Raw genomic sequence first — 25,329 nt, 5'->3', positions numbered from 1 at the left:
AAGAATCAATTGAATTGATGTTACTTTTAGTCAATATCAACACACAATTGTTAGTCAAGTAATATACATTCTTAAAGTCAGTGAAATATATAGGAAGTCTTGACTAGGTCATTAGAGAGAAATATAAACAGATATAAAGATGCAGATGTATCTGACTGGAATTTTGAAGGACTTAAAGCATGTTAACTTTAATTTATGAAAAAGCAAACAATTTTTTAGTCATATCAGCTCAACAGTCAAGGTACTGATTGATGGGATGAATGGAGTGAATGGTTTCAGATATTTTCTGAATGACACTGGAAGCAGCTGCTTATAGAGCCCTGTGCCACATCTCCTCAGTCCATCTGGGGTTTTAGCTGTAGCTGTGGTAGATAGATCTGGAGCAAGCTGCAAGTGTCCCCACCCTCCTCAAGTCCCTACTGTATCACTCCACCTTTCTTCATTCTGCTTGCCTGGAGGCAGCCCAGAAGTTGGGGAGAGTTAATTCTCCCAAGGGTGACCCTCATCAATTGATCAGGAAATTTCACTAGACAAATGGCCTGGCCTGGAGGGACAATTCTAAGTGCATTCTATATGGTTCCTCAGAGGACCTCCGGTAGAACTGAGCTCCAGGTACACACGGCAGAAACCAACTCAATAAGACAAACTTCATAGGCTTTTCTTTCCTGCCTCACTCTCCTAACCTCTAACCACAACTCCCTCTCCAACCCCAGCCAAATAAACTAGCAGCAGCCGAGGCACTTCTGTCAGCCTCAGCTTTCAGGGAACCCAAATTAGCACAGTATCTGTATATCAGACTTACCAAGATACTTGTCATTGAACAGTCCATTTTAATACCCGAAAAAAGGGCAATTTGTCATATTATCAGCCAGTAAAGTTAACCACAGGGAACATGAATGTCATTAACAAATAAAATAAAAATAACTTTTGTCCATTGAGAATGATATTGTGACCGGGTGCCTGGGTGGCTCGGTTGGTTAAGCATCAGACTCTTGATTCCTGCTCAGGTCATGATTTCACAATTTGTGAGTTCAATCCCCACATTGGGCTCTGCATTGACAGTGTGGATTCTCTCTCTCCTCTTTCTGCCCCTTTCTCTCACTCTCTCTCTCTGTCTCTCAAGATAAACAAATAAACTTGAAAAATAAAGAAGAAAAAGAATGATTTTGTGAGGGGGCACCTTGGTGGTTCAGCCAATTAAGCATTCAACTCTTGATTTCAGTTCAGGTCATGATCCCACAGATTTGGGATATACAGCCGTGCATCTGGCTCTGTGCTGACAGCACAGAGCCTGCTTGGGATTCTCTCTCTCTCTCTCTCTCTCTCTCTCTCTCTCTCACACACACACACACACACACACACACACACACACACAAATAATAAAAAATAAATTTTAAAAATAATGATTTTGTCAGGAAGTAAAATCATAGAAGAATGACAAAAAATATGTCACAATCCTACCAAAGTTGTGGAAATGTATGTCTGATTTGGAAAAAAAAATGCAAATCTAACTGTAGATATGAGATTGGTGGAAAAGGAACTACATTCACTAGGAAGTTACATAACACTACAATCACTAATATTTGTAAGTATATACAAAAAGGGAAAGTCTGTGAGGAAATTTCAAACCACTTCTGTGACTTAAAGGTCAGACAATGTTGGGTTAGGAATAATAGAGAACACCCTTCTTTTCATAACCATAATTTGTTCCAATTAAGGGAAAAACAAAGAGGAATCAAACAGACAGAAATCATAAGCACCTTGAGGGGAAAGGCTCTACCACCATAAAATTTAAGGCAGGAGGAGTCAAACCGCAAGTGCATTTTCTCTGTACAGCTAGATCCCAAGAAAAATGGGAGTCAAGAGGAATAAACCATGCTTGCCTAGTTTCCCCTTCCAAACTCAACTTCCAAATAAATTCCTTTTTCTCCTCTAATGGAGGAGTAAGGGCACAGGCAGAGGCCATGAATAGCTCATGAATTAAATACAGGTATATCCCTTTTACTGTGCTTTGCTTTATTGCACCTCACAGAAACTAAATACCTGTGGCAACCCAGCACTGAGTAAGTCTACTGGTGCCATTTTCCCAACAGCATTTGCTCACTTTATGTCTCTGTGTCACAGTTCAGTAATTTTCATAATATTTCAAACTTTTTTTTCCAAATTATTATTATATTTATTATTGTGATCTGTGATCAGTGATTATGACTCACTGAAAGCTCAGACAATGTTTGCCACTTTTTTAGCAATAAAGTTGGTGTGGGTTTTTTGAGCCAAAAAGCTTTACTGGCAGGTCAAGGGAACACCCAGATACAGGGTTCCTCCTCTCCCATGTCCCTACCCAGGGGAGCCCCTCTGCAGAAGAACAGGAAGCCCACCAAGCTGCCAGACTTCGAGAGCCTTGGGGGTGGGCAGGTTGTCAGAGTGGGTGTCCTGGCCTTCCAGGTGGCGATCTACGGCTCCAGCCCCGACTTGATGTCCATGAGCTGCTGGTACTCCTGGTTCTGCCACTCAGTGTCTGCCGCCACATCACTCAGCTAGGCTTCAATACTGCTGATCATAGCCTGGGTCTGGGCCAGCCATGCTCCAAAGCAGGCCTCTGTTTCTGCCAGTATGTCTTCCAGGGCAGCTTTCATGCTTAGCTGAGCCTGCAGCTCAATCTCCAGAGCCTAGAGGGTGAGCCACAGCTCAGTGACCTCTGCCTTGCCTAGCTGTAACTGCTCTGTATGGCCAGCCACCTCCCAATTCAGCTCCTGGGTCTGGCTGGTGAACTAGGCTTCAGAATCCTTTTGGCTATTCTCAGCCATGAGCTCATATTGGCTTCTCATGTCACTCAGGGTCTTGGCAAGGTCCATGACCAGAGCGGAATCCACCTCCACACTAACCTGGACAGTTACCTGGCCCCGAAGGGCACTGATTTCCTCATCGTGGTTCTCTTTCAAGTAGGCCAGCTTCTCCTTCAGGCCTTCAGTTTGCATCTCCAGAAGCTGGCCAGAGTCAGCTCAGCATGCACCCTGCTCAGGCCGTTCATGTCGGCCTCAGCTCTCATGGACTGGTCTGCTCTGTCTCTAAGTTGGTTGGGAAGTCATCCACAGCCAGAAAGGCACTGTCAGTCTGCAAGACAATCTTAAGAGTTCTCAATGGTAGCACCAAGAATCTTGTCCTACAGGTCCTTGATGGTCTTGAGGTGGTAGCTGCAGTGGCGGGCGGCCTAAGCACCTGCTTCTGGTACCAGTGGTGGATCTTCACCTCCAGATTGCCATTGGTCTTCTCCAGGGCGCACACCATGTGCAGGCAGGAGGCCAGGTGGCTGTTGAGCTTGTGTCTGGTGATCTCATTGCCCACCAGCAGCCCGCAGGACCCGGCCAGCCTCCAACAAAGCTGTCGCCGTAGCCCCAAAGGATAAGCACATCAAGCTGGCGAAGAACACAGACACACGCCAAGGCCGTCTGAGCCCCCTGGGGCAGCTGGGCATGCAGAAGGCACCTCCTGCCCCAAGCGTAGGGAGCCACTGTGCAGGCCCCCAAGGTCGAGGTGGTGGACAAGTGGCAATAACTGAAGGAAGTCATGGAGAAGGAGGAGGAGGAGGGTGACACTGGTCAGAGGAGAAGTGGTTGGTGGGAGGAGTCAGCAATAAAGTATTTTTTAATTAAGATAGGTATGTTGGGGTTTTTTAGACATATGCTATTGTATACTTAGTAGGCGATAGTATAGTGTAAACATAACTTTTATATGCACTGGAAAACCAAAAGAATCGTTTGACTCACTTTATTGTGATATTTGCTTTTAATTATAGTGGTCTAGAACCAAACCCACAATAGTTCTGAGGTATGCCTATACCTTCCATGTAGAAGGAGACTTTAGGAGTGGGGTCAAAGCAAAACTACACACCCCCAATAGACTGGGAAGAAGTTTCTCTGGATCTGTCACTCTCTGAAATATCACACAATCTCCTACAAACCTCACCACTGTCTACAATTAGTTTCTATGAAAAAAAGAAAGTACTTGTTAGGGTGAATTTGAGGATAACATGAGAGATTACAAAGTAAATACGGCCCTCTATTAGCTACCTAAAAAATGACTCAAGAATGAGTTAATCTGAATTCTTTCATTTGAATTAGAGTTCCTTGCATACATTTGGATTGGGGTTCCTAGACAGTCAGAAATGCAAACTCACCCAAAAGGCACTCAGAAGGCAACACTCACCCAAATGGACACAGTCCAGACACAGTCTAGACACTCAGAAGGCAACACTCACCCAAATGACACAGTCATTGGATGAAAGCATTTCCTTTCTGTTCTCTGGAAACAAAAGTTTATGTGCTTTCTGTGTGATTCTGCTAGAGGGCTGGCCTTCCCCCATAACAATAACCAGTTCAGTAACATAGCCAATATTCAAGATGCTCACCTTTGATTTTTGACCAGTAGTTAATGTCATCTACTTTCAATAATTACCATTAAAAGGTAATTAAGAAATTCTCTTAGATATGAATGTGAGTTACTTTGAAATGAAAGTATAACACTGGAAGTCATTAGAATTCACTCCCATTTATAATAGGTGAAGAAAGCTTAAAGAGGCATTGACATTTCATAGGCATTTAAAATTTTAGAAATCCTCAGTTAATAACTAATATTGATAGATTTTTTTTAACGTTCAAGGAGCTTTAATATATCAAAAAAATATTCCTAACATCCAAATTATTTATCCAATAGAAATATTACATATGTAATAACCCTTCAAAAATTAAAGATTAACATTCTTATAAACATCTACACTATATTCGCTGAACCTTGACTATAAACTTATTTATTCAAACTATTCCAAAACTCAATTTAAGTCTATTCCCATTAGAATCTCATATACCATTATATTAGAATCTACTATATAAGAATCCCTTAATGCCTTAAACTTTTTAAGAAATAGAAAAAATGCATACACTAAAACCAGTTAAACTTTTTCTGGTATTTAAAATTCTCACATTTTTTTCTTTGTTAGCTTTATTCCCATCCTAATGCATGTTCTTATTCTTAGACATGGTTAACAGTGAGTTTAGTTAGCATACATATCTTCCTAGTAGAAACCTCAACAGACGCAACTGAAAAAGTTTTGTCTCTAGCCCAGGTCACAAATTCTGAATCATCTGCCGATCAATCCTGATTGGACATAGGACAAGGATGCACCTAAACTTCATTTCTTTGGCATTATCATTGTTGGTGTATTAATTATTCATTAGCAAGCAACAAATCACTCTGAAATTTAGTGGCTTACAGCACCATTTTTATCTCACAGTTACGGTGGGTCAGGATTCTGGGCTTGGCTTAGCTGGGTCCTGTTGTTCAAGGTCTCTCACATAGCTGTAATCAAGGTATCATCCAGGAATGCAGTCATCACAAGGCTCAACTGAATGACCTCTCAAAGTTATTCATTTGGCTGTTGGTAGAATTCAGTTCTTCCTGGACTGTAGAATAGAGGATCTCTGTATTTACTGGCTGTTGGGAATGCTATAGAGCAGCTCACAACTTGGCAGTTGGCTTCATCAGGAAAAAAAAAAAAAGCCAAAAAAGCCAGAGAAAGACAGTGAATGATGAAAGCAAGTCTTTTCAAAACCTAATCTAAAAAAGAAAAAAGAATAAAAAACCTAGTCTAGGAAATGATACCTCATCACTTTTGTTTTAATCTATTCATTAGATGTGAGTGACTTGGCAGGGTCAGATTACACAAAGACGTGAATACTAGAAGATGAGGATCATCTTCAAAGACACTTACAATTGGAAATTTACTGATATCTGAATCTCACTATAATCACTAGAGCCATCTAGAAGTCTCATCGTCTAGCTCAAGAAGGTAAATCTTCTTCTGTGAAATGTGAAGGTAAATCTCCTTTGTAGGACACTTGGTTAATCTGTCATCTCAGGATACACAGGTAATTTTTTCTACTTTCTACCTGGTTATTGTGTATGACCATGGATCATACACCAGTATTATGGGTAACCATAATCAGTACTCATCATTTGTTTTACTCACTGTTCTCTATATTGAAAACTCATATGCTTAGTAGAAAGAATAAAGCTTTCTTCTACATACTAAAATAAATTTAAAAAAAATAATCCTATTCTACTACATTGTCTTCCTTTTTGGTTTTCAAACTTTTCATTGTTATAGCTTTTTATGGAATATCATTATGAACTCATAGGCTTTCACACATTCAATTTATGTCAATTAACAATAATTTTTATTGTGGTCTTTTTTTACATTTTTTTAATGTTTATTTATTTTTGAGAGAGAGAGAGACAGAGTGCAAGCAGGGGAGGGACAGAGAGAGAGGGACACAGAACCCGAAGGAGGCTCTGGGCTCTGAGCTGTCAGCACAGAGCCAGATACAGGACTCAAACTCACAAACTGCAAGATCATGACCTGAGGCTGAAGTCAGATGCTTAACTGACTGAGCCACCCAGGTGCCCCTATTGTGTTTTGATGCTCAAATTTTCATGATTTGAATGTCATTACATTGCTTCTTTATAATTTTAGTCTTTATCCTTGACATTTTTTTAAGTTTATTTATTTACTTTGAGAGAGAGGGAGGGAGGGAGGGAGGGAGGGAGAGAGAGTGCATATGCACACAGAAGGAGAGGACAGGAAAGAGATAGAGGGAGAGAGAGAATCTCAAGCAGGCTCTGCACTGTCAGCACAGAGCCCAATGTGGGACTTGATCTCACGAACCCATGAATCATGACCTAAGTGGAAATCAAGAGTTGGATGCTTAATGGGCTGAGCCATCCAGGTGCCCCTATCCCCTGACATTCTTAAAAATTTCTTTGCTCTCTCACCAAAAAAACTGTAGGGTATGTTTCAGACCTGCTGTTCCCAATCCTAATTGTCTCCTATTCTATGACATGGAAATAGATGCCCTCTAAGCAGATGTGATTCCTTTAGTGGAAAATACTGTCAGAAACAAAATTCTCAGGGGCATCTGGGTGGTGCAGTCGCTTAAGCGTCTGAATCTTGATATTGGCTCAGGTCATGATCTCACAGTTTGTGGGTTCGAGCCCCTAATCAGGCTTTGCACTGATGGCACAGGGCCTGCTTGGGATTCTCTCTCTCCTTCTCTCTGCCCCTCCCCCATGCACACGTACATGCAAACTCTCTCTCTCAAGTAAATAAACTTAAAAAAAAAAACAAAGAAAACCAAAAAAAAACCACACACAAAATTCTTAGCATTAGGAATATGCACATTTGTGCTCTTGTAGGACAGAGTGCTGATACTGTTAAATTTTAGCGAAACATATGGAAAAATAAATTCTTTTTAGAATCAAGTTTCAAAATTTTAATTTAATACTATCTTACTTTTTAAAAATGAAGTTCTGTAAACCACTAAGAATTTTTGCTATTATGAAAGGCAATCAGGTAAGTAAACCTCACCATTTAGTTTTCTAAAGAGGAAATGAAAAACTTCCTGATTTAGCCTAAGCAGCTCAGGTCTACAAAATTGTAAGAATTCAAACTCATATCTGGTCAATAAAAATTATTAAGCAATCTTTTTGTGCATCCTCTCTGTTTCTCATAATTTTTTGCATCTCATATTCTCCATGATTCAGCAGCTTTTCAGTGATCTATTGTGCAAAGTCTTTGTATTCTAAACCCTGCCTATTTAAAACTGCTTTTAAGTGTAGAAAGAAGTCTATAAAGGACTTCCACTGGGAAGTACTATCTCTGTTGGGAAGAAAGATGTTGTTTACCAAAAAAGGCCAAAGAGCCTGACTAATGTGTACCTGTAGAAACCAACAAAATGGATGTGAAAATGGGGGCATTTGGGGGCCATTTTGGATGCCCCAAAATGGATGTGAAGGCTAAGGTGTGAGAGGAGCAGATATAAACCAGTTTTAAGTTTGTTGATCTGCAGACATTCTCCTGTGACTCAGGACACTAGGCACAAAAATGCTTTGAGCCAATCCTAATACTGCTGGGACAGCTTCTTGAAATGTGGAGATGATAGTAACCTATACTAAGTCAGATAGAATTACCTTGGTAAAGTATTAATTATGGAGTCAAAAGGCTCAGAGAAATGGACATTAAAATGGATTTACTATATATATATGACTACAGAACCCATTAGCTGTGTTCCTCATAAGGGCCTAATGGATACTTCTTTCATTAAAGCAATAAGGAAGGCACTGGCATCACTGAGTAGAGATGGCTGCTCTTTTTTAAGTCAGAAATGAAAATGGTGCATGCTCTAATAAGAACTGGGTCCCCTAGTTTCAGAGGGGAAGACAGGATTCTAAAATAGGAGAGGCCAGGCGGTAGCACTTAATTTCCTGAAGCAAGATAGACATAAGCAGTGAAGCTGGGATGACAATGAGGGGTCCTTGCCCACAAAGAACATATGGCAACAGGGAATAGACCTTGGAGTTCCAAGAGGCAAACTTGACAGATAATATGGGTATTGCTTCATCTGTATAACCAAAAAAGATCAAGAGAAAATAAGCAGAAGGTTGCTGTCAGCCACTGCAATTAAATGTCATGATCCTTCACCCTGCTTCCAGATCCAGGCCCGTTCTTAGACCCAGAGCCCATTGATCAAAGGGGAGGCCAAACTCCTTGAGGAAGGAGCCTGCACACTACAAGCGTATATAAGAGTAACCCCCCTTATACTTCACCAGAGTGACTTAATAACCACTCATGAGAGAAATTTTACAATGATTAAGGTGGAATACACCAAAATTTACAGGGCTATAAAAACTGAGATAATACTAACGCAATGCAAACTTTTTATAATGAAGTAACTAAGACATAACTAGTGGATCCCCTATTCTACCACATACAGCATCCTCCAGAAGCTGCAAACCTCACAGACTACAGGAATGACCTCTTAAGTTGAAGCCAATTGCTAGATAGGATTGATGCCCTGCGCACTAGTGGCTATCCTTCAAGGTGAGCCATACACTTTGAAACAATGGCCATTATATGGTGCTGAATCCATGGCAGTGGGAATGGCCTCTCATGCCATTTGAGGGAATTTGTGCTTCCCATTGCACAATTTAAGTTCTGCAGAAATAGAGTTCATGATTCCCTGGGGGGTGAATTTTTCTACCAGGGTATATAGTAAGTTTTCCTATAAACCTAAAGCTCCACCTGCCACGTAGCTGTTTCTGACAGAGAAAAGTTACTACACTACTTGATCATCATTCTCCAGCACTACACTGGCTGACATCAAATAGGGAAAATATGTCTGGAATTCAGGGCACTCACTGATGCACCTCTTAGTGTCTAGATGCCTGATGGTAACCACAAACAGAAAAATTACAGCAACCACAGCCACACAAAGGTAGAGTGACTAGGAGCTCAGACTCCCCACAAATGAAGGTTTGGAATACTTGAGAGAGCAATCTAGATGAGCAAAGTGCTGTCCCTAGGCGAGAAGAATCTACAATGTGTAACAGAGGAGGAAAATAGATAAATTTCAGTTACAACCACAGCATTAAATACAGAAATGGGGTCTGTAGTTTGTTCCACTAGCCCTTTCATGTCAACTACTTTACTTGGGGTTTTAGTATTATTTTGGTTTTTTGAAGCTGTGACCAGAGCCACAAATTTGAAGAATCGGCAGCAGAACCCAGTAAACTCATCTTGGGTCATGAGTGTATCAAGAAGGTCCAGGAGTGATGCCCGTACCCGATAATGCCAGCCTGAATTCTAGCTGCGGCATTTCCATCTCTTTGCCCGATGGCTTTCTCAGGCCATCAAAGCCTGCTCTGCCTCCACACACAGTGAACACAAACTTCTTGAGAATGAATGTCCCACAAGATCAACCCTCAATCAATGACTGGTGCACATAGTATATAAATATCCCAACCCCCTCCTACCTTGGCTGGGACAACTCTGAGCCTTATTTCTACTCTGTTTAAAATCACATCATAAGTCGCTGGATAATGTACTCTTCAATAGCTTCCTTCCCTTCCTGGTCTCATTTCCTCTCTCCCCTACTGATGTTTCCATGGATCCTCTCCCAAATAAGTGGACTCAAATATTTGTTTCTGGAGCTGCTTCTGGGGAGGAATGCATATGAGATATACAAATAAGCAGAGTGGGAAGCAAGAAATTTCTTCCCTTTCTCATTCAAAAGTCTAGCAGATCACCAGCTAAGATGCCCATAATCAACACAGGATAACTGAGGGACATTAAAAATTGTGGTGCAATACTTGGGGGCCGTAAAGGGACAAGGTGTAGCATTTTTGAGTCTTTTTCTGTGGAATGCATAAGGAATTCAGAAACTGTGATGTAAAGTAAAGTTGAGAGCCAGAAGGCCTACTAGATGGAGATGAGAAGTAAGTATCATCATTGTTGAAGCTGTTGGGGGTCAGCAATTCCACCAAGAGAGTTAAGGCAGAGCACTTCTACAAGTGGAAGATCACTGTGCCCTGACCACACCAAGAGGCCAGACCACAGGTTTCATTAGCCCCAGACTTCTGCAGGCAATTCCATGAGGGTGCCAATGATGAGGAGGGACAAGGGGCTCTGCTCAGAACCCAGGGAAAACCCAAAGCCCCACAAAGCTAAATCTTCTCATTTTCCATGACCATGATGACATTTTCTCCTGAATCCAGGTATCATCCTTCCAATAGGATAGGAGAGGAGGAGTCGTCAGAAAAAGCTGAACTTTGGAATGTCCGAATAATTACACAAAATGAGACTTTTAAACCAAGAAACTGAGACAATTTTAACTGGCTTGTTTAGATTCTGCTCTGGCATAATCCATAGTAGCCAGCAAAGCAGGGCTCAAGAGGAAAATTTTTATGATAATGTCACTTCAACTATATAGATTTAACTGAATCCACACTTAACCTCATGCATTAAGGGAAGAATGCTTTCAGTATCTAATTTTTCAAGCACATCAAGAAGTCTATGAATACACTCACACTTTCTAGAGATATAAAGAGGAAGGTCCACACATCAGCTCAGCAGGCTGCACAGACAGGAGAGTCCTCAGATGTAGCCAGTCACACCCACCTGAGCCCAGGAAAGAGGCGACACTGTGGACTAAAGGATGCTGGACCTCAGGGAAACTGAAAAGGCCAACAGGCCAAAAAATGAATAATAGCTATCCCTGTCCCTTCTCCTTCTTTCTGCAAACTCTTGTTCTCTCACCTCCCCTATAGTTGCCCTATAGTCTTCTCTTAACAATTCATAATTCAGCCACTGTGAACCAAAATACTACTAAGAAAGATAATCTAACACAAAGGAAATCTTTACATTCCTTAGATCTGAAGAAGTTCATTCAAAGGAAGAAATATGTTTATATTTATTTATTTACTTTCTTACATTTTAAATATATGTATATATATTAATTTTTTAACATTTATTTTTGAGAAAGAGAGAGAGTGGGGGAGGGGCAGAGAGAGAGGGATACAGAGAATCTGAAGCAGGCTCTGCACTGTCAGTGCAGAGCCCAACATGGGGTTTGAACTCACAAACCAGGAGGTTATGACCTGAGCCAAAGTCAGACAATCAACCAACTAAGCCACCCAGGTGCCTATACACACACACACACACACACACACACATTTTTGTAAACCTCCATGGATAATAATGCAGAAACTGAAAGAAGAATGTGGAGATCTCAGGGGTTAACTTGTCCACACAACTGTTAGCCTGAGTTTCAAAGCCATGTCAGTATGAAGATGCCTTAAATCACAACTATAGAGTACTCTGTAAAGTGCCATATAAACAAGAGTACTATCACTGGAAATCTAAAACGGAAAAGACAATATAACATAAAATTTATGTTACAGACTCAATATGATAATGAGTATGGGAAAAATAAAAAGTGAGTATGTGGCTTTCCATATGGCAAGGAAGTAGGGGAAATGTTGAGAAGGAGGGAATCAGAGGTATCACTACAGCCTCTGTCAAGGACAGAAGCAACATAAAGTAATTAAAGCCCAGTTTTGACACCAGATGGGCTTGGGTTTTAATCCTAGCTCTGCCACCTGCTACCTGTGCAATCTTGAACAATTTATTTATTTAACCTTTCTGAGAATTAACTGAATGTTGTGCAGATTAAGTGAGATCATATAACATTTCTGGAACATCATAGATGCCCAATAACTATTAATCTTCCTACCCCATTCAAACCCACTTCCCACAACTAGGAGAGGGAAGAAGTAGAACCTTGGGTAAATAATACTGAACATAGAGAGGGAAGAAGCAGAGATCCAGGGAAAAGAACAGAAAAATGACTGAAAGCTAAAATACCATACAGAAGGCTTTGCAGCACACACATTCCGATAAATCTGAGTAAATGTTTATGTCCAGTCTGAGCAGCCAAGTAGTCACATCATTATGACACCCACTAGGTCATCTCCTGCCTCCTCAACATCTTCTGGAGTCCATGTGAGATCAGTATCCAAACTGGGGACCCTGCCAAAATGCTTGTTCCCAGGCCCCAGGCCCTGAAGTTGTGATTCAAAATATCCTTCTGCATTTTCACAAAAGAAGTTAATATTTTGAGATAACAACTGAGGTGTTTCTCTCCCCATTTATCACTCCCATCACCAAATTTTCTTGTTCTTCCCCTATTCAGTCAGGCAGCATTTTCTCAGGACAAAAAAATTAACAAGAACAAGGATCTATTAGTGTTTGACAAAAATTTTAATTCCACAGGGCCCACAACTTTGAAAGGGGAAAAAAGTGCTATTTTGAACAGTAAAATCCAAGTATTATAACATAGACCATGGAGTTTGGATAAGAGTCAGCCCTCCCCACCCACCCCAGCCCAAGAGTAGATGAACTGCCCATTAGAAGAACAGAAACCTTGAAGAAGGAGAATAGAATTATCTGTGAATGTGAAATTCCTGGAAGGCAAATATCAAGAACTTTAATGGACAATTAAGACCAAACCTCTGGTGGAATCATTAACAAATAACTTTGGGGGCGCCTGGGTGGTTCAGTTGGTTAAGTGTCCGACTTCAGCTCAGGTCATGATCTCACAGTTCATGGGTTCAAGCCCTGCATGGAGCCTGCAGCCTGCTCCAGATTCTGTCTCTGTCTCTCTCTGCCCCTCCCCAGCTTGTGCTCTGTCTCTAAAATAAATACACATTAAAAAAATTTTAAAAAATAACTTTGGAACTTAGATACAACTTGAGGAAAAGGGGTTGAGCATAACTCTGAATCTGAATAAATTTAAACCTACAATGACTGAATAATCCATGAATTCCTGTTTTTTTTTTTTGTTTTTTTTGGTTTTTTTGTTTTTAATGTTTAGCTTGAGAAAGAGAGACAGAGTGTGAGCAGGGGAGGGGCAGAGAGAGGAAGACACAGACTCTGAAGCAGGCTCCAGGCTCTGAGCTGTCAGCACAGCCTCAACCTGCAGCTCGAACTCACAAACTGGGACATCATGACCTGAGCAGAAGTTAGATGCTTAACCAACTGAGCCATCCAGGCAGCCCCATGAATTCCTGGTTTTAACTAAATGTCATTAAATTAATATTTCTGTCATCTATTGGGAATAATGGCTCTAGGCATAAATTAAATTTAGCTGTATGAAAATTTTATAAAAGTCATATTTTCCACATATTCTGGAAATTGTATTACTTACCAGAGTTTTAAAAGCTACTTAGGTACTTCTGACACAGGTGGCCTGCAAACCACACTTTGAGAAATACTGTGAACTCTACTGAGTAAATCCCCAGTACAGATCTTCAGGCTGTCCTATAAAATAATACTACTTCATAGAGTTAAGGTAAGAATTGAATGAAATAATACTTGCTAACTTGGCATATAGTACATTATCAATGACTATTACATGTTCTTAGCAGAGAAACATTTCTTACTCATTCCCGATATTTTTTTTTCCGTATTATAAGACCTTAATTACTGTAACTGCTGTTGTCTTTTATAAAACTTCACTCCATCTGCCCCAGGGGGTGAAAAAACTCACCTGACTGATAGATTTGGGAAGAATAAACTGGAGTGTTTTCAGTTCAGTTCCTTCTTGCTTCCTCCTGGAAACCTGTTACTAATACCCTTCTGCTGGGAACATGCCACCCATTACTCCCTAAGAGACAAACTCTGTCCATATAGTGAAGCTCCTTATACTCCAGCATTATTTGTTCTTGGGCAATTCTACTCAACTTGAGTATAATAGGTTGGCCTACTTAGACTTCACATGACCTACCTTACCTAGGCAACAGAGGTGCTCTTTTGGCCTACACCTACAACCCTTTGCAATAGCATGTTTATTAAAAAATTAGGGAGTGAAGGGCAGCCTGGTAGCTCAGTCAGTTAATCATCTGACTTGATTTCAGCTCAGGTCATGATCTCACACTTTGTGAGATCAAGCCCTGCATCGGGCCCTGTACTGACAGTGTGGAACCTGCTTGGGATTCTCTCTCTCCACCTCTCTCTGCCCTCCTTCTCTCTCCCTCCTTCTCTCTCTCTCTCAAAAATAAATAAATAAACTTTAAAAAAATAATAAAATAAAAACAAATTAGGTAGTGAAGAAGACTGCTATTTAGTGAGTTCCTAAGGAATTCCAGCACTTAAGAGGGGTTAAGTAATATCCATTCAGTTTACAAAAAAGTTTGGCTTTTATATTCTTTGACTCATAAATTTTATCGAAAAAAAATTAAAGAAGTCTGAAACATGTATGAATAATTATTTTCATAATATTTATACATAAGAATTTTTATGATTAGAAAATGTAAATATCCAAAATAGATAGCTAGTTAAATTGTAGTACACCCTTAAAATGGAATACTATTCAGACATTATAAACAATGTTGTAGACTTCAAATTCTGACCAGATGAAATACAAACCAGATTTACTCTCCCACTTTAACAAGTAAAAACACAGACAAATAGAAGAAACAATTTTCAGATGGGACAACAAGCAACACAGGACTGTGGAAAGCAAACAAGCTGAGTCCTGCATTTTCACCAGCTTATTGCTTAGAGGCAGTTTCCAGCCCACAAAGCAGGAAGTTAGAATCCAAACAAAGATCATCACTATTGCCTAGTTGAGGAGACAGGAATAGAGATTAAAGCAACTATATAATTTGCTGGACAAAGTAACGAAGATAAGGAAGCTCTATATAGAAAGAGCTCCATAGATTTGCAGATGGATCCCACTGAGTCTTTGGCTGAGTATTGATCTGCAAATGTATAAGAGAAAACTATGTAAGGTCAGGAGGAAAAACTACCAAAGAGGAAGAGGCAAAACAATTCCAGAGTTCACACAAGATTGGAAAAGTCTGCCTTCTCACCAGTCAGAGTGAACAGATTTCACAATATATGGTCTTCAAAAAGAATTCTCAGTAGGGTATCATCTTAGTAGTGGGACTAAATTAGTCCCAGACTAACGGGTTCTCTTCTCTATACTTACAAAGATTAACCTTGAAAGGATACAACTAATTAACTGTGTACCTGCATAAAATCTAACATTACTTAAAAAAATAAATCAAAATCCATCAACTAACAATACAAATTCATAATGCCTGGCCTCTAATCTAAATTACAAGGCATGGGGCACCTGGGTGGCTCAGTTGGTTAAGCATCCAACTCTTGATTTCGGCTCAGGTCATGGTCTTGCACTTCGTGAGACTGGTCCCTGCATCAGACTCTGTGCCATAGCGTGGAGCTTGGCATTCTGTCTCTCCCCCTCTCTCTCTGTCCCTCCCCTCCCCTCTCTCTCAAAATAAATAAATAAATAAACTTTAAAAATTAAAAAAAATTACAAGGCATGCACACAAAGAGATTACAAGGCATGCACACAAACAAGAAAACATGACACATAACCAGAATAAAAATGAAACACACAGAAAAATGACATAAATAATGGAACTAGCAGACAAGAATAGTAAAACTGTTAATATAAGTAAGTTACACATATTTTTAAAAGTAAGGAAAAAGATAGCCATGATGAGAGAAATAGTGGGTATATATTAAAAAACTGTATTTCTAGACATGTTAAAATATGATATCTGAAAAGAAAAAACAAAGATGGAAAGCGATCAACAGCTGATTCGACACTGGAGAAGAAAATATTAGTGAATTCAAAGCCATAACAATATTAACTTTCTAAAATGAAATACAAAAGGAAAAGAAAATGAAAAAATAAATTCACAGAGCATTTGTAATCTGATCAAACACACAAGTGATTAGAGTCCCCAAAAAGAGAGAAGGAGGTGGAGACAAAACAGTATTTGAAAAACAGTGGAAAATTTTTTTCCAAATTTGACTAAAATAGAGAACCCCAAACCTAACAAACTTAATGAACCCAAAGCAGAACAAATGAACAAAAACATGCCAAAACATAATAATCAAATTGCTGAAATGATCATTTAAATAGATGCAAAAAAAAATCTGGTTTACTAAATTCAACCCTGATTTACAATAAAACTCTCTATAAATTATAGGTAGAAAGGAACTTCCTCAACCTAAAAGATATTTATGAAAAATCTATCACCAATTTAAAAACTTAGTGGTGAATGACCAGTTACTTTACCTGTAATAAAACTTATAAAGGATGATCACTCTTAGCACTTTAACTCAACATTCTGTTGGAGATTCAAGCCAGTGAAATAAAGCAATAAAAATAGATAAAAGTTGGGGCATCTGGGTAGCTCAGTTGGTTAAATGATTCTTGATTTCAGCTCAGGTCATGATCTCATGGTTCATGAGTTCTAGCACTGCATCAGGCTCTGTGCTGGCAGTGTGGAACCTGCTTAGGATTCTCTCTCTCTCTCTCTCTCTCTCTCCCTCTTTCTATCAAAATTAATAAAATAAACATAAATAAATAAATAAATAAATAAATAAATAAATAAATAAATGTCACTCATGTTGGAAAGGAAGAAATTAAAAAAAAAATTATAGAAGACATATGCTCTATGTGAAAAATCCTAAGGAATCTACAAAAAAAAAAACTATTAGTTCCAATAAGTGAGCTAAAGCAAAGTCACAAGATACAAGGTCAATCTATATATATATCAATTTTATTTCTATATTCTAGCAATACATATTTGGAAATTGAAATTAGGAAAACAATACCCTTACAATAGTAACCAGAGGTAGGAAATAGTTAGGGATAAACGTGACCAAAAAAAATGGGCAAAGCCTATATACAGGAAACTATGAAACACTGCTGAGAGAAGTTTTAAAAGACTTAAATAATTAGAGAGATATACCATATTCATAGACAGGAACATTCAATTATTGTTCAGATGTCAATTTTTCTCAAATTGATTAAAATATTCAATTGAATCCCAATCAATAGCTCAGAAGTCTTCTCTGTTTACATTGACAATTTCTAATTCTAACTGAATGTATGTACTCACGCAAAGGAACTAGAATAACCGAAATAATTTTGAGGAAAAAAAAGAAAAAACCTCTGTAGCAGACAGAAAGTATTCTCCATAAGGTCTGGTAAGAAACTTGTGTAGCAATCTTCTGAGAATGCCTGAAAATTCTTTTCAGTGATTATTCATCCTAAGTGAGTCATTCAACTCCAGAAAATGCATAGCTTATAATTGATACTGGCTTAATTAGAAATGCTTAGACTGCAAACTAATGTTGAGTTTGTGTATTCTGTCAGAGTTTCTTAATAATCCTGACATTTACATATAATTTTTAAATAACTTTTATTATAAGAGAATTAATATTTAGTGAAGAGTATTATGATTAAGAGAACAAGATGTAGAGTCAAATTGTGATTAAATCCTAATTTCACTATTTACTTGAACACATTATTCTTACTTTAATCAAGTTACTCACCATTACCTGGTTTCTTCATATATAAAATGGAAAATATGATGACATTTACGTCATACAGTAGTTGAGAGGATTAAAATGAGATGTTATATGCATGCATTTTTCAGTGGATAAGGAATAGAGCCCCTGCAACACAGACCATAGCAAGGAAGAACAAATAGGCAAATAATTAGTACAAAAGGGAGCATGGATCTTTGGTGGACAGTTAGCCATCTCAGACACCCTCTTTATATGAGATAAGATAGATTATGACTATGTAGACCTTAGTGAACAAAGATTCTATCCTGCTACAATAGGAAATGGACACACAAGCAGTCATAGAACCGATTATACCAAATACACTAAAAGAAAGAATGGTCCTTTTCTATATCTAATAAAAGTAGAGTTGGATTTACTTTGAAGATAATGAATGTTAAGCTTCAAGACCCCCCTCTGCATGAACCCTTTCCAAGCTCCTGAGGGATCCTTTAGAAATATATTCCTCTAGGGGCGCCTGGGTGGCGCAGTCAGTTAAGCGTCCGACTTCAGCCAGGTCATGATCTCGCGGTCCCTGAGTTCAAGCCCCGCGTCAGGCTCTGGGCTGATGGCTCGGAGCCTGGAGCCTGTTTCTGATTCTGTGTCTCCCTCTCTCTCTGCCCCTCCCCCATTCATGCTCTGTCTCTCTCTGTCCCCAAAATAAATAAAAAACGTTGAAAAATAATAATAAAAAAAAGAAAGAAATATATTCCTCTAGTGATGTATTTTGTAAAATTTGTAAAAAAAAATAATATGTAAGTAGCTGGACATATTTAATATATACAGTTTATGAGTTTAAAATGTATTCAGCAAGAAACTAACCTGTGGAAAGCTCTACTAACATCAGCTATGTAACATCATAAACAGGATTTAGTTATCATGAGTACTTAAAACAGAAGTTATCTCCATTCAGATATGCATTGACTAGTGCAATTTATACAATTATAAAACCATAATAACTTTTTTGTCTTTTTAATGGAATTATACTTCATATAACATATAAGAATCCATGTATTTGAAGGACAGAAGTCTGTCGCAGTACTCCAAATACTAAGTTTAACTGTGCGTGAAATCAAGCACTCTGTGAATCTTACTTATCAATAATAAAAGGGAAAAATCAATCAGTTATGCTAAAGAAATTACCTATTCTCTTACTAGAAAGGGTCTTAAAAATGTTTTTAGAAGAGAGGCAATCAAAGCACATGCAACCAAAAAAGTGGAAAGTATTATAGAGGTGCCAGCCACCGATAAAAACTCATATTACTTATATCTTCCTGGATCTGAGGAGGTTCATGGTTTCTGTCAACTTTTATAATTTTTGCAATTTATTTTTTCCTTCTAACAAATATTCACTCTTGTAACCTAATTTTTTATTCATTATTTTTTATTCTTGTTTTTAGTGAAGTTTTCCAAAATTGTACAAGCTTCAGACCACACAAAACATGGGTCCCTCACAAACACAAATTTTAGGGTCTACTTAAATAGACCCTTTTAAAATATTTATTTATTTTGAGAGAAAGAGAGAGGGAGAGAGCGTGAGCAGGGGAGGAGCAGAGAGAAAGGGAGACAGAGAATCCCAAGCAGACTGTGCACTGTCAGTGCAGAGCCCCACGTGGGGCTCGAACTCACGAACTGTGAGATCATGATCTGAGCCAAAACAAAGAGTGAGACACTTAACCTACCCCTACTTAAATAATATCTTATTGTCTACCACTGTAACGTGGAGCACACTTAAAAAATAATTAAACTTATTAACACAACATTCTGTTTGCTTCCTTCTAACAGAATAGTTCTGAATTATCAGCGATATCATTGATGTAAAGCACTCTGAAAGGTAGTAAAAGCCATATCAGTGCAAATTATTATCTTATTATCCCTTTAAATACAAGTATCTGGAGCTCTCAACATTTGTTTGATAACTATTTTTTATCTGCTAGTAAATGCATGACATTCCTGAGGCAGTGGAGGGTATAAAGATGAAATATATCTAATGCTCGCCTTCACAAAGTTCATAGTCTCCAGCATGAGAATACTGTAAACTGAGCATAAAATTAAGATACAAACTCTATGTCAGTGCTAAGAATTAAATTGTGCTCCTCCCCTCAAAATGTGTATGTTGAAGTTTCAACCCCCAATATGATGGTATTTGGAGATGAAGCCCTTGGGAGAGTAATTAGATTTAGATGAGGTCTTGAGGGCTCTCATGATACAGGTTTAATATCACTATAAGAGACACCAGAAAGTTTGTTCTCTCCGTCCTTTTCTCCACCATGGGAGGAAGACAACTGACTACAAGCCAAGAAGACAGTCCTCACCAGAATACAACTATGATGGCACCCTGATCTCAGGCTACCAGCCCCCAGAACTATGAGAAAATAAATTCTACTGTTTAAGCCACCCAGTCTACGGTATTTTGTCAAGACAGCCTGGACAGACCAATACAGTTAGCAAATATCAGGGTTTTTTAAAATTATAAGCCACATTTTAAAAGTGGAGATCATGACCAAATGCACACATGCACGCACACATTTCACACACACACACACACACACACAATACTTACACTTTCAATATGTTATATATACTCTCATTGTTTTCTATTCAAGTTCATTTTGTAAAATTCTGGTCACAGCCCTATTAATTGATTTTACAACCTCCTAATGATCACAACCTGTCATTTGAAAAATACTATTCTATGTGACTATTTTGTCCTATTAAGTGTGGACTTAAAAATCTATTAGTATAACCTGAATGAAAACCTCCATTAGATTTAATAAAGTTCAAACTCTATCGAGTGAAAAAAAAGACACCGAAATCCTAACAGACCTCTTCTGCCAATTATTCATCTACATTTTTTATTCACATACATTGTACTAAAGCAAAGACCTCAGCTGTTCCTCTGTATACATACATAACACATACATGCACAAGAACATAACACACACTCACATGCTTCCACTCCCTGTATCTATATGTTAAATTTGATTGCTTTTTCAGTGACAACTGCAATGAAGGCTCCCTGCAGCGAATCACAGGAGTCTGAGTGAAGGGGTTATTTTAGTGGTTCTTCACTATCTGAGAATTGCATTGAACCACAAGAGTTTTCTGACAGGACTTGGCAAGCTTTTCATTATATTCAAGATTGTTTATTCTGCTGGCAAATTTGTCAGAAAGGGGCTTGACGCTTTCCTAAACTACATTGTGTATGTTTGTGTGCATTTGTGCATGTGTGTGTGTGTGCACACATGTGCACATATATGTCAATATTCTATAAAATATATAGACATAAATGTATATATAGAAAATATTTTCTTAATTCTTTAATGGCAACATTTTTACCTGAGCTATTATAATGATCAATAATTATTTACTTAGAAAATACATTATGTTGATGGAATAATGCTAAAATACTACCTCCTTACTATGGTATTTATCTCTACTTAAAATGTATTTTCCAGCATCACTTTTGCATGTCGTAGAAAGTGATCCACTATAGTCAGAGTGAAAACAGAAAGTATGTTTTAAAATACAAGAATATTGGGGCACCTGGGTGGCTCAATAACTTAAGTGTCCGACTTCAGCTCAGGTCATGATCTTGCAGTCCATGGGTTCGAGTCCCATGTCAGGCTCTGTGCTGACTGCTCAGAGCCTGGTGCCTGCTTCAGATTTGTGTCTCCCTCTCTCTCTGTCCCTCCCCCCTTGTGCTCTGTCTCCCTCTGTCTCTTAAAAATGAATAAACGTTAAAATAAATAAATAAAATAAAATACAAGAATACTGATAAGCTTCTATTTTTCCAGTAGGTAGTCAAAAGTTTTACCCCACTCATTTCCCTCTGCATATGATGGAAAAATGATACCATTGCCCCTCCTCTTAATTTTTTTTTCTTGACCAGAATTCACCTGCGTATTTCCTTACTTTGGTCATTTCAAGAATGGGCAAAATCAGTCTGGAGTAAGGGCATGATCAACAATGCAGGGGCATCCAAGAAAGGTCCCTGGTATAACTCATGGAATCATGCATAGCAGTCTGTGATAAAATTAGATGCTCCTGAAACTCCCAGCTGTTTAACCATGCCAGAATGCCATATAAATTAACCACAGAGATATTTAGTCAAGTGAGGGTCAGGAGATGAAGGGAGTGAAGGGATAAAGAAGGTGGGGGAAAATCAGAATTACAGATATATGACTACCTGTTGTCTCTGGGGAGCATACCCAATTTATCCCAATTTTAAGCCAATTTATGCTTTGTACCTATTAGCTGAGGGAGCACAAAAACTGTGCCATTGATAATTTCCTTACTTTAAAAATTACTAATCGGGGCACCTGGGTGGCGCAGTCGGTTAAGCGTCCGACTTCAGCCAGGTCACCATCTCGCGGTCCGTGGGTTCGAGCCCCGCGTCAGGCTCTGGGCTGATGGCTCGGAGCCTGGAGCCTGTTTCCGATTCTGTGTCTCCCTCTCTCTCTGCCCCTCCCCCGTTCATGCTCTGTCTCTCTCTGTCCCAAAAATAAATAAACATTGAAAAAAAATTTTTAAAAATGACTAATCAAATCTAATTACTATATTTTCCAAATTTCCAAATCTCTATTTTTTTCTTCATCTCACTAGTTTTTCTTTTCTATAATCCTTATTTTCTATAAATCCCAACGTTTTACTTCTTGCTCTTTCCAGTGTAACTCTTCCAGGCTTTCTAACTCTGCTACATGCTGTTCCCTCTGACGGTAATGTCTTCCCTCCCTTTCTGGCAGGCTACTATTCATCTCTGAAGACCAAGCTCAGATAATTCTCCTTCTGGGAATCCTTCTCTGACCACCCAGGCAGAATCACTCTCTACCTCTTACCTAGGCTATAATGGGTCACATTATAGTCTTTGGTCTTTTTCTTCTTCCTCTTCTATTAGACTACAAACTCCTTAAGAGTTGAGACTGTGTCATATTTATATTCCATCTTCAGTGTCTCTTATAGATTCTGGTTCTAGGGTATTGAATTGATTAACTAATTGATCCATTGATTCACATGTCTGTCCTAGGTTCTCTACTCAGGAGCTCTACTTTATTATGAAGCATTTGTCTCTGTCCTTTCTGAATTTTTCAAAATGTATTTATTAAAACGTCCTGAGGTTACTTTGTTTTTCTTTTGAAGTCTGTCTTTTTTACCTAAGATCTAAGCAGGCATCATGATCTAGTCTCACTTGAGAATTGTTATCGTCAATGGTAGATGATACCATTCCCTGGAGTATGTCTGCATTATATTGGTTCCCTTGAATGATCAGGGACAAATTATTTTGAAAGCTTTCATCACCACTCATACCTTTATTTTCTAACTGAAGGACTTGTCTAGAGGAGCATATATCTCTAACAAGTCCTAGGCCAATAATAAAATCACGATAACTATTTGTCACAGTTGCTGTTGAATTTGAAGATGCTTTCCTTTGTAAGCCAGGCATCTCTGAAGATAAAACTTTTTAACTGTTAATGGTTCCAGAATTAACATTGTTTTCTCAGTAATCAGGGCCCAATGATAGAGGGATCGCTAATTGCTGATTCTCTGCACGTTTGTCCAATATGCCCTATCTGGAAGGAGAGAAAGTGCTCTTATACTTAGTATTTTTTATTATTTTTTCCAGGATGAAATTTGGAACTATTTCTCCTGTAATAAAACTCAATTGTAATTTCTCTTTGTTTTGTGTGGAAAGCAAAGAGAAGTCTTTCCTTATCTTATATCTGGATATATACATATCAAAATACTAATCGAGTATAACTCCTAACAAAAGGAGCTTTGAAAAAAGGAATTTTATTCATTTTTCTTTCAATTCAGTGATGGAACATTTCAAAAAAAGAGCTCAGCAACTTTGATCCATGTTGTTTAACAAAAATAGAATTTACCGGTCTTAACTGTAGACCCATGAGAAAGAAAAGTTATTATTACATGTTAGCATTCCAGGGACCTCGGGCCCCATTTGAGAATTTTTCCATAGGGTCCTCTTTAACATAACTCCATCTATTTTTCTGGTAGAAAAATCAAGTTCTCAAGTTTTGTGGAGAAACAATCCTTCCAATCTTTACCTAGAAGTAAGAAGAAGTTTATCCCCCAATCCCAATGGCTGACAATGAGATTACAGAACGGGCAATTTGGGTAACTGTTCTAATACAGATTTTGTTACCTTGTCCTAGAGCTTCCTGATTCCTGATCTTATCTTCCTCTTGAAGAGCTCTTAGCACCCACTCCTCAGCATTCTGTTTCTCCTCCCACCTTCTGTTAAGGTCCTTAACATCTCATCATAATTATATCTTGAACCTCAGACTAAATCTAGAGACAGTTTCCTGATCCTGCATGTCATTCTCACGCACCTTCCATATGCCCTCAAATTACCATTGCTGCTGCCACAGAGAATTGCTAGGTTGAATACTGAATAGAAAGATTTCAGTAATCTAGACAAGAAATGAAGACCTGGACTGAGGCGTGGCAGTAGAAATGAGAGGTTCACATTTGCAAGACAGTTCAGAGTTACAATCAAAATAATTTGGTGCTGGGGCACCTGGTGGCTCAGTTGGTTAAGCATCTGACTTTTGTTTTCCACTCAGGTCATAATCTTATGGTTCATGAGTTCAAGCCCCACATTGGGCTCCATGCTGGCAGTGCAGCACCTGCTTGAGATTCTCTCTCTGCTCTTTCCCTGCTTGTGCTCACGTGCATTCTCTCTCTCTCAAAATAAATAAATACTTTTGAAAAATTGACGCCTAATTGGGGAGGGGGTGATAGAAAGGGAAGAAGATATTAAGCAGAAATGGAAATCAGATAGCTCTTCTAGTTACTAGTCACTGCTTGAAAGGAAAGGGTGCCAGGGTGTGGGTGTGTGTGTGTGTGCGTGTGCGTGTGTGTGTTTATGCACATTTGTTATCATCGGGAATCCATCAAAACAGGAAGAACCAAGTGAAATTTCCTATATTAAGACCACTTTGACCTATAAAAATGGCAATTTCACTTGATTCAACCCAAAAAAGTAAACCCAGCAAAAGTCATTTGCATTGCTTCCCATCTTACTGGCATGTTCACAACTTTCTATTTCCAATTTCCTTCTAGGTTTTGTGTCCATAGAAAAACACGCAGTGGTAAGTAGTACAAGCCTCCTTAGGCCTCTAAACTACCAGCAAATCTACAGATGTTTTCTTTTTAATAATAATAATACTAGATAAGTGCACTTCCACAAAGATTATATCATATTATCCTCACACTAATATCCCCAGGGAAGATATTATCCTCATCGTACATATGGAAACAGGCTCAAAGAGGTTAAACAGCTTGTCTGATGACAAATGGAAAGTAATGACCTCTAAGGATTCTAGCTGCTAGTCTGCTATTCTTTCCACTTTGTGTGGATTGCCTATCTATGAAACAGAAAAAAGGAGATTAGGTGTGCCTCCCATTAGCCAAGTCTAAATCAGCAGAAATAAACCAACAAAACAAAACAAGGTCAGCTTTTATTCTCTAAATTGTGATCATCTTACATGGACTTGAAGGCATGTAGCAGCTTAAAAATTATTAAAAGTATT

At 38.6% G+C, this 25,329-nt stretch overlaps 1 pseudogene; it reads right to left on the bottom strand.

The window, feature by feature from the left end:
* Positions 1-2,303: 2,303 nt before the first annotated feature.
* LOC121030424 (keratin, type I cytoskeletal 19-like) lies at positions 2,304-3,569 on the bottom strand (annotated as a pseudogene).
* Positions 3,570-25,329: the final 21,760 nt, after the last annotated feature.

This window comes from Herpailurus yagouaroundi, unplaced genomic scaffold, assembly GCF_014898765.1.
Source record: "Herpailurus yagouaroundi ecotype Mexico unplaced genomic scaffold, PumYag 28, whole genome shotgun sequence".
Classification (NCBI taxonomy): domain Eukaryota; kingdom Metazoa; phylum Chordata; class Mammalia; order Carnivora; family Felidae; genus Herpailurus; species Herpailurus yagouaroundi.
This window is presented reverse-complemented; position numbering and strand designations above follow the sequence as displayed.